A 7754-nucleotide genomic window follows, 5' to 3' on the forward strand; every position below is an offset into this window, starting at 1 on the left:
AATATGTAAAAAGGAAGACATTATTTTTAGTCGTTACCAATATTTCCCTGAGTTTTTTCATTGGTTTTTAAATTTAGTGGCAGTATGCAATCATCAAAAAGCGAATACATAACTTTTTAAAAGTACTCTGTATATAAAAAGCAAACTTGTGTTGGAAGTTTATCCTTATCGGAAGGGCTGGGTACCCTTCACCCCTGTCCCCATTTAGCTCTAGTGTCTTCAGAAGTGACTGTGAATTGGGACGAAATCACAAACAACAAAACCATCAGTAGTTTGGGAGGAACAAATGTAGAAAATTAAGAAGGTCCCACCGAGATTTGAACTCGGATCGCTGGATTCAGAGTCCAGAGTGCTGACCATTACACCATGGGGCCTGCTCTTTCTAGGTGCTTTACCAAGACCTCTCTGTGTGCTGCTCGGGTGGGGCTCCTGCCTCAGGATCCTACCTCTTCTTCCGGGCCGTCCAAGGCGCTGACCGTTCTCCCCAAGCCGGCACCGAATCCCTCTCGCGTCTGACTCGGGGCAGGACCGCCTCCTCCTGCCTCACCCCGCCCGGCCCAGCCCAGAGGGGTTACGGAGCTTAGAGTCCTGGCCTCTACGTCTTCCCCGGAACAAAGTGAGGTAGTTGCACCAAACATCTGCTAGGTTCTGAGACGAGCACCTCGTGCTGCGGCCTCATCTAAGGCTCGCAGTGCCTGGGCAGCTGGCCTCCTGTAAGGCTCTCAGTGCCTGGGCAGCTGGCCTCCTGTAAGGCTCTCAGTGCCTGGGCAGCTGGCCTCGTGCAAGGCTCGCAGTGCCTGGGCAGCTGGCCTCCTGTAAGGCTCGCAGTGCGCGGGCAGCTGGCCTCCTGTAAGGCTCGCAGTGCGCGGGCAGCTGGCCTCCTGTAAGGCTCGCAGTGCGCGGGCAGCTGGCCTCCTGTAAGGCTCGCAGTGCGCGGGCAGCTGGCCTCCTGTAAGGCTCGCAGTGCGCGGGCAGCTGGCCTCCTGTAAGGCTCGCAGTGCGCGGGCAGCTGGCCTCCTGTAAGGCTCGCAGTGCGCGGGCAGCTGGCCTCCTGTAAGGCTCGCAGTGCGCGGGCAGCTGGCCTCCTGTAAGGCTCGCAGTGCGCGGGCAGCTGGCCTCCTGTAAGGCTCGCAGTGCGCGGGCAGCTGGCCTCCTGTAAGGCTCGCAGTGCGCGGGCAGCTGGCCTCCTGTAAGGCTCGCAGTGCGCGGGAAGCTGGCCTCCTGTAAGGCTCGCAGTGCGCGGGCAGCTGGCCTCCTGTAAGGCTCGCAGTGCGCGGGCAGCTGGCACCGTGGGCTCTCTTTGGCAGGTGGGAGCCTGTGGGAGACCCGGGACCCTCGACTCCGCTGCCCTATCAGATCTTACTGATTCCATGGAAACCCTCCTTTCCTCGGGTGGTATCGGCGCTTTTGAGGACAAATAAGGAAAGATTTCACCAAGGTCACGGCCGGGGACTCCAGAGGCCGAGGATGCCCAGCCGAGGATGCATCCTCCTGCGGATGTTCAGGCGCCAGCTCCCCCGACCCCCACCCCAACAAATCTCAAACCACCTCCGGGTAACTCCAGTGTTGTGCTTGGATCTGGAACGTCGCCAAAGGCTCCTGTGTTGAAGGCTTGGTCCCAGCGCAGCGAAGTCCAGAGGTGGGGCTTTTGGGAAGTGATTGGGCCATGAGATGAGGGCTCTGATCTCATCAGTGGATTATTTTCTGATGGATTCATAACTTGATGGCGTTGGGAGATGTATGGAAACCGTGAGGCATCACTGGGGACATGCTTTGGAAGAGTATTCCCAGTTCCTGGCTCTTTCCTCTTTGTTCTTGCTTTCTGGATGTCAGGAGTTAAGCACATTTCCTCTGAGGCCCTTCTGACTTGATGTTCTGCTTCACTTCAAGCCCAGAGCATTGGAGCCAGCCAACCAAAAAGAAAGCTCTGAAACCATAAGCCAAAACATGGTTTACCCTTTAGTTGTTTTTCTCAGGTATTTGTCATAGCTATAAGAAGCTGACTAACACATCCTACAAATAACAGGTTTCTTGTGAGTGTCCCTTGCAGTGGCTGTCACAGGACAAGGTCTTTATATCAGGTCTTTTCTGAACAGTTGACTTTTCCTCAGGCCTAGAGAAGACCTAGAATGATGAAGAACAATTCTTTGCATAGAGAGGGTAGTAACCCTGCAGGAGAGAGTCAAACTTTTCCACAGGAAGATTCCAAATGCCCAAGCCTGGTGGGAAAACCTTATGACGGGGATGATTTTTACCTGCACAGGAAGAGCTCATGGGCTTCTGGTCCCTGAGCATATCCACCCAAAGGGAATACATTGATTTTCTCCCATTTTCCAATGCCAAAGGGGAAAATAGTTCTAATGACCCTGTCTCCATGGAGTTCTCGAGTTGTTAGTTAGTGTGCCCCACATGGAGAGGTGCCTCTGCAGCAGACCTGCCTGGGGTCAAAAGTGAGTTCATTTGCTCTCTCTGGGGCCATAGCCTGCAGTGCTGTCAGACTCTCCTGCAGGTCAGCTGGAATAGAGCATCAAGGAAGGCCCTGATGACCAGGGAAGAGTAAGTGCCAATGTCGAGGAAGGAGACAGGCACCTTCAGCCTAGATCCTTGACTACTCTGCAGTGATAAAAAATCTTCAATTTAATTTCCAGATGTAGACAGTGCCGTCCAGGAGCCAGACCTAGGATGGGAGCTGGGCTTCCTACAACTGGCAGGTAACCCAAACCAGACACAGATAGGATAGCTGAACCCAGGTAAAGGGATCCCAGCAGAGGGATCCCTTTAGGAAGGCCCCAGTAGGAAGGTCTGGGAGGTCCAAATGAGTATGTAAGAGAATTAGAGATCTAGATCTCATGAAGGTGGAGAGGAGGAAAAAAAAGTTTTGCAGGCAAAACAAAAGAATAGGAAACAATGAGTGGACGAAATGGAAGCTGACTTTGGGCTTTGTGTGTGACAGGAAAAGTGGCAAATAGGTTGGAGATGTGTGCAGGCTAGGGTGACAATTGTTGGTATGTAGAGAGCAGCCTCAAGCAGAAGGTAAAGGACTGGAGTGACTCTCCAGGGCTGCGCACTTCAAACCGCTAAGTGCGGTACAGAGAAACCCAGTGCAAGGGAGAGGCTTCACCATGGGCAGTGAGGTTTGCAGCCATGATGCTTTCTGCTCCCACCTGTGAACTCGACTCTTTTTTTAAAAGTATTTTTTTCAGTTGTAGGTGGACACAACGCCTCTATTTACTTATTTTGAGAGAGAATTTTTAATATTTATTTTTTAGTTTTCGGTGGACACAAGATCTTTATTTTATTTTTATGTGGTGTGATCAAACCCAGCACCCCACACATCCCAGGTGAGCGCGTTACCGCTTGAGCCACATCCCCAGCCCACACCTTTATTTTTATTTACTTATTTTAATGTGGTGCTGAGTATCTCACCCAGTGCCTCACCCAGGGCCTCACTCTAGGGGAGCACTCTACCACTGAGCCACAACCCAGCCCCTCCCTGAGCTGGGCTTGTAGGCCAACCTTCCGTGGAAGAGCGAAGCCTGGAGGAAGCGCAGGTCCAAGTTCATTGCCCTCGATTTTTGAGTTTAGATGCTGCTTTCCAGGCATGGAGCAGGTAATGTGAGCATTCTTTTAAAACCAGGCACTTCTCCTTTATGCACACATTCCTTTCTAGGAATCAAGCCAAAGGGAGACCCCGGAGGGATGAGCCCCTCACCATCTAGAAGTGTTGATTTCTGCGAACGGGCTTGCTTGCACAGGTGGGCTCACACTTCTGAGGACTGAGAATACTTTGCTCATGAGAGTAAATGGTGGGTGGGCTGAATGACACGAAGGTTTGAAAAGATAAGATTTGGGTCTCAGGTGTTAGTGGATATCAAAGGATAAACATATCGGTGGATTTGCAGGGAAAAGTGACAAAAAAAAAAATGAGGTCCCACCGAGATTTGAACTCGGATCGCTGGATTCAAAGTCCAGAGTGCTAACCATTACACCATGGGGCCAGCAAGCAGCTTCTTCTAACAAATTTTTCTTGTGACAAAAATTAATCCCTGCACCATCACCATGAAATGTTAAGACGCTCGTTTTCAATGAGATCCCAGCGCCCCCTAGCGGAGCATTTGGGAAACTTGTGGGTGTTTTGCGGGTCCAGGGCCAACCGTCCTTTGGGGGTTACGGTCGGGGTAGGTGATGCTGGAAGTCTTGCCACGCCCACTGCGGCCCGGCCCAGGGGACTGACCTCAGGACGCACAACTTTGGGAAAACCAGCTTGAGCATCCACCGGGTGTTCCCGGGGTTGTCTGGAGCCTCCACAAAATCGTCTTCGCAGGCGATTGGCAGCGCTCATCAGGACCTATTCACTTCATTTTGAAACGGGAATTCGCCGCTGCCCCGACGTCCGTGGAGTCGGAATCCCTCCCTAGCTAGTCGGTGACTGCGCACCGGCCGCCTTGCTGTTAGCGCAGACACTCGCCCGCCGTCTGCATCACTGCCCGTGGCCATCTCTGGCTGCCGACCGGGAATATGACATATGTGTTTCATGTCCCCGGGGTTCAGGCTGGTTTACGTGGCAGTAGGAACCAGCACAGGATCTTGACCTAAGCACTCTCTCACTGAAGTCCGGTTGGACGAACCCCTGCTTTCTGCTGCCTTAACTAATGCTTTAGTGAACAACTACGTTCAAAGATTCCTTACGAGACTATTTAAGAACTGATGGTTGGTCACCATGTTGTTGACCTGGGGTGTGAGAGAGTGGAGTGAAATGTGAAAAAGTAAAAAATATTAATAAGATGATTAGGGATAAGAAAACGCTCCCCAAAGTCCCCCTGTGATTCCAGTATCATTCTCATCCCCCTGAATGCATGGTGCTTGATTATTTCTGTTGCAGGGACTTCTTATTTGGTTCTTACCACTTTCCAATGAAACCGGGCTGGTTTCCTACTTCCCACTCTGCAGTTGAGGTTGGGTAGAATGAGTCTCCGCACAGGTCTAATTGCACAGCAATAACTGCCTCCTTGGGCTGGAGGCCCCTTTGTGGCCTCAGATCCTCAGGTTGTTGCTTTGTTTTTGTTTTCTCATCAAGGAATGGTCACTGGATAGGGGTCTGAGGAGGTTCCCAGAAGGAAGAAGAGACCTCAACTCAGTCCTGGCAGGTTCTTGACTTGCCCAGAAAGAAATTTCAGGATGCATGAAAAGATTTTTTTAGGAAAGCAAGGCGACTTATTCAGGAAGGCAGCAATAGTGCAGGATGCTCTCTCAAAGGGAGAAGTCATGTGAGAGGAGGCACTTTTGGGGTCTTTGGCTCTTCTTTTAAAGGAAACTGTAAATGGTGAGACTGGGACTGTTTGGGGTGACAGCCTGGTGAATTGCATTCTCTTTGCCATGGAACACAGACAGGCTCCTCAGTACTTGATCCTTTCAGGATCTCTAGGTTGACTGCATCCAGCGAACAGATGATGTTTGGAATATACCCACGACAAGTCTCTAACAATATTTTTTCCCTTGGCTTTATTTAGTCTAAAGAAAATAGGTTATGTAAGCTAGCCATGCATGCAGGCATTAATCATCTAGACTCACAGTACTCTAAGATTTAAAGGCTTTTTAGGAATTCAGGCCTGGGGAGTAAAGGTGAAGGTGTGGAGCTGCTCAGATTTAAAGTTACAGTTTCTTTTCCCTTTCTTGCTTTTGTCTGTCTGCCTATCCTGATTGTTTTCTCTCTCTGACCTCAGAATCAGGCTAGATGGTCTAGCTCCTACTTCCATTGAATGGGGAGGGACAGGAAGAGCTGTGGGCGACTGAATGGGAACTTAAACTCATCTGCGTGGTCAAGCCTGCAGGTCTTTGCACTCTTTTCCTTTCTTTCTGACACACAGTTCTTATACATAGCAAAATTGACTAAAATTCTGAGCCTGTAGACTTCTGTACACCCAGACACTGAAATTCCAGCTCAACATACTCGAGAACTGAGCTGTGCTAAGCTTTCTAAGATGCATCTTCTGAGGCTGTCATCAAGGAATTTGTGTTATAGGCCTCAAATGGAGTTCTTTCCCAGAATTTGAAGAAAGGATAGAACTTGGTTATCATATGAGCAAAACCACAATAAAATATTCTTTCCCAGACCTTAGGAAAATCATCAAGTCAAATGTAAAAGTCAAAGTGAAATGGTAACAATTTAATGACAGACCCGAGCATGAGTCTATAACTGGCATGCTTAAAATCTAGAAAGAAATTCTAAGAAGTGAAGGAAAACAGAAGAGTGTTGACTGCCAGTGAGAAAAGTTATAACACACCCCTGGAATTGTGGGAATGCTGCTTAGTGATTAGGCTACTTCATCTACTTTGCCTTTTTTTTCCTCGCTAAAATACTTTTTGATGGAGAACTTGTGGTCAGAGCTTAGGCCAGGCACATCTTCTATAACAGCAATTTCTAAAAGTTCTCGTAAGCTTTCTGCTATGCACTGCTATGCCTTCTAAGTTTTGGCAACGTGAGTGTATCCATCAAGTGCAAGCATCCTGATAAGGTCCCTGCTTGCACTAGTCAATTACACCTTATCACACTGCTGATGTGAACTGGCTAGGGGAGAGTCCAGTGTGTGGGGCCTTGCTTGCTGTGATCTGTGTGCGTCCCCCCAAATTCATGTGATAGGCACTTAATCCAGATGCCACAACATTGAGGAGTGGGGCCTGTTGGGAGGTGTTAGGTCACAAAGCTCTGTCCTCATTTATGGTCAATGCCATCATCAAAGTGTCCCATGGAGATAGAGGTGGGTTACTTTTTGCCCTTGGGTTGCAGTAGGCAGTGGGGACACAGTACTCCCTCCCCCTTCCTGAGGACACAGAGGTCAATAGCCATCTTAGAAGCATAGCCCAGGCCCTCACCAGATTCCAGACTTGTTGGGGCCTTGAACTTCAAATTGTACCTCCAAAATTGTGAGAAAACAAATTTCTGTTCTTGATAAATGAACCAGTGTCAGAGATTCTTTTATTTTTATTTTAAATTAACCACATTTATTAATGCAGTCAACAGAAATCTTTTAGATCACTAATGTAATCCAGAAGGCTAACAGCCATGCCCTTTATGGAAATTTCAAAAACAAAAATTTTGACAGTAGAAGTTCCATGTACTCAACACTCACCTTCAACAGTTATCAAAACACAACATACAAGTAAAGCTTAAGGTCAAAATATATCATTTACTGATACTCATGAGAAAGGGCACCCAAAAGACTAATTATGTGGCTTATGATTCTTCCTTGCTCTTTGATAACCTTTCCCTCTATGCCTCAATTTGCCTGGCAGGTACTTCCATCAACTAAATCATTCCCACTTTAAACAGAATAACATAAATATGGAATTACAACATACATCCTGATACCTTTAGGTATTCAACGGAACAGGGAGCAACTTATGAGGGTTCTTTATCATCTTGGAGCCCCAGGAAGATGGTGGCAAGCATGTGCTTCCAAGGATACCCATGGATCCCTGCTCAATGAAACCTGAGAACCACTAAAATAAAATCTAGAAATTCAATCAGTTTAAAAAGTACTCTAGAGTAAAAAAAAACTGTGCATTTATTAAAGGTTTAAGTCATTTCCTTTATTCCATGAAGGAAGGGAAGCTGTTCTAGGTTACTAATCCCACTTATTCTAACAAATGCTCAAACAATCATTCTTCCATTTCCTAAAACTGGTAAAGCACACAATGTAACTTGTGGCAGCAAGAGGGAGAAAATAAAATACAAAACATTTCTGGAATACTGT

General features: G+C 48.1%; 2 non-coding genes across 2 annotated transcripts; both read right to left on the bottom strand.

Moving 5' to 3' along the window:
- Window positions 1–302: 302 nt before the first annotated feature.
- Window positions 303–374, bottom strand: Trnaq-cug. The gene has a single exon. It is a non-coding gene; the product is annotated as a tRNA-Gln (tRNA).
- Window positions 375–3926: 3552 nt separating this feature from the next.
- On the bottom strand, window positions 3927–3998 carry Trnaq-uug. Its single transcript has one exon. It is a non-coding gene; the product is annotated as a tRNA-Gln (tRNA).
- Between the last annotated feature and the right edge of the window lie 3756 nt (window positions 3999–7754).

The sequence above is a fragment of the Marmota marmota genome, unplaced genomic scaffold (assembly GCF_001458135.2).
Source record: "Marmota marmota marmota unplaced genomic scaffold, marMar, whole genome shotgun sequence".
NCBI classification, from domain to species: domain Eukaryota; kingdom Metazoa; phylum Chordata; class Mammalia; order Rodentia; family Sciuridae; genus Marmota; species Marmota marmota.